At 32.8% G+C, this 2,655-nt stretch overlaps 2 non-coding genes across 2 annotated transcripts; both read left to right on the plus strand.

Moving 5' to 3' along the window:
• The first annotated feature begins 1,733 nt into the window (after positions 1–1,733).
• TRNAP-UGG (transfer RNA proline (anticodon UGG)) lies at positions 1,734–1,807 on the plus strand. The gene has a single exon. It is a non-coding gene; the product is annotated as a tRNA-Pro (tRNA).
• A 162-nt stretch (positions 1,808–1,969) lies between these two features.
• Positions 1,970–2,043, plus strand: TRNAW-CCA (transfer RNA tryptophan (anticodon CCA)). Its single transcript has one exon. It is a non-coding gene; the product is annotated as a tRNA-Trp (tRNA).
• Positions 2,044–2,655: the final 612 nt, after the last annotated feature.

A 2,655-nucleotide genomic window follows, 5' to 3' on the forward strand; every position in this document is an offset into this window, starting at 1 on the left:
TTTTTCTTACGACACGACAATCGAATCTAGATTTTCGGATTTTTCGAACAAAGAATCAATCTGCGGTTGAGTTTGGATTAGAATTTTAATTCAATTAAAGAGTAAGCTAAGTCTATTTATTCCTGGTTCTAAGACCAATAGTTCTAGCGGTCGACTCGCTTCTTTCAAATTGTTTCTCATTATTAAGAAAAGGTAACAAAGATAAAATACGAGCTTGTTTTATAGCAATAGTAATTAAGCGTTGCTGTTTTAAGGTCAATCTATTTACCCGTCTAGATAATATTTTTCCTTGTTCACTAATAAATCGACTAATTAAACTCATGTTTCTATAATCAATTCGATCCCCCGATGGAATCGGGGGCAAACGCCTACGAAAAGATCGTTTGGATTTAAGAAAGAGTCGCTTGGATTTATCCATGGTTTTTTTATTCCTTATCCCGAAAATCCTATTTCTTAATTCTAAATCATTTTAGATCCGATCGAAATAGGATTTGGTTTGTTTATATTTAAATCTAAAATATGTCTAATATATGTAATTTTTCATCTTCCTTGGATTGGAAAAGGGTGACACACAGCCGATCGGTTCGATCTATTTCTTTATCTCCCCATGAATCGTATGTTTGTAACACCGGGGACAGAATTTTCTCAATTCCAATCGACTAGGCGTATTGTGTCGATTCTTTTGAGTAATATATCTGGAAATCCCTATTGATTCCTTATTAACACCGTTTCGAACACAACGAGTACATTCCAAAATAACAGTTACTCGGGCATCTTTACCCTTGGCCATGAACCTCCCTTGGATTTTTGATTCACGCAACTCTTCCATTTTCCGATCCAAAATGAAGAAAAAAAGAAAAATTGGTAACTCGAAATAAAATTATGAAAGATTTCGTTACAATCAAATATTAAAATATAGTAATACAATAATTTCTAAATTTAGAATCGCAGTACAGTTTTTCATTTAAGTATTTTGTATGATATTGTTGCCCTAGCCATCACATTTTCATTTTCGTTCTCACTCTTTTATTAATTAAATTTGAACCTGGCGCCGCGTCCGAGTTTGACTGAGGTTGAATCCATTTTGATTCTTTCTAACTTATTCTAAGTCTAAAAACTCTAAAAAAAAGAAGGGGGAAGGGGATTAGTCAAAGATATTTGATTGTTTTTCTAATCTTCTTCACCCCTTCCCAAGTCAATAACTAGAATGAAAAAAACGGGAATACCAACGCATCCGGGAATAAACGATTGATCTCGATTAATAGACCCGCTAAAGCCCCGAACCATATAGTACTTACTACCGGTGCCACGGAGAGATATGTTTTTAGATCTCGCATTGAAAACCCTCCTACTTTATAGTAATTTGTAATACATACTGGTATTACATACCATCAAATGTATATATAGTTAATAACCGCTTGTATTGTCCGCGGAATTCCTAATTCAAATTGAAATGTACAACAGTTCAATTCGGTAGATATTCCCTTTTTTATTAAAAAAAATATGTAGCTTTCCGCCCCACCCCAAATATTCATTTTTCTTTACGGCGGATTTAATATTTATTATTTCATACGTATATAAGTCTTTTTATTATTTTTATTATATTTTATATATGATATGAGACAAAAAAGAAGAAATGGCAAGATAATTTGTGTATACCAATGGAGGAAATAAATAAAAAATGTGGAAAACAAGACAGGGATTCTCTACAATAACACTGTAGACCAATTGAAAGGGATGTAGCGCAGCTTGGTAGCGCGTTTGTTTTGGGTACAAAATGTCACGGGTTCAAATCCTGTCATCCCTACCTATTACTTATCTTCTGAACAGTAACGAGGAATCAATTGAGATCCATAAAAATTGAACATACATATATCGAATCAATCTTTTTTTATTTAATTTTATGATATTCTCTATGATAATATATGTATCGAAGATATATTCGGGTTGCTTTTAGTTTGATAATAAAACGCTCTTAGTTCAGTTCGGTAGAACGCGGGTCTCCAAAACCCGATGTCGTAGGTTCAAATCCTATAGAGCGTGATTCGATTCTTGTTGTTGTTAAATCAAAATGATACTGAAATAATTCAACAGAAATCAAAATTTTACCTCCTATAAAGCAAGTAGGGGGTCAATCAAAAAAAAGAACTGTTAATTAATCAAAGGTCCAACTGATCCCCCCCGTCTGTATTGTAAATATGCGGTCACAAATAATCCAGCCAAAGTAATAGGAATTAGACCTAATACGATTCCAAATAGAAAAACTTCAATCATTTCAATTTAGTTGAACGAGGAAAAGGAGAGGTAATATCTATCCTTAAAATATTAATCGGTATTGCCCATGAATCTCAATGACCAAGAATTCGAAATTGAATTGACAAGGTAAAGAACTCTACAATATATAGAATATATTGAATAACACCGAAATCTTTCTTTTTTTTGAATTGTGCATTCAATGAATTTTAATCAAATAAGTCGTATCTTGTTCAGACCGATAAATAGAGCTGAGGTTATAGTTAAAACTGCTAGTAGAAAACCGAAATAACTAGTGATAGTAGGCATGACGAGGCTAAATGAAATACGTTATTTTTATCCATATGTTTATAAAGCACTTCCCTAAGTTTCTATTTTTGAAAGATACGCGGATGGATAAGT

Source organism: Cucumis melo, unplaced genomic scaffold, assembly GCF_025177605.1.
Source record: "Cucumis melo cultivar AY unplaced genomic scaffold, USDA_Cmelo_AY_1.0 utg001515l, whole genome shotgun sequence".
Lineage (NCBI taxonomy): Eukaryota > Viridiplantae > Streptophyta > Magnoliopsida > Cucurbitales > Cucurbitaceae > Cucumis > Cucumis melo.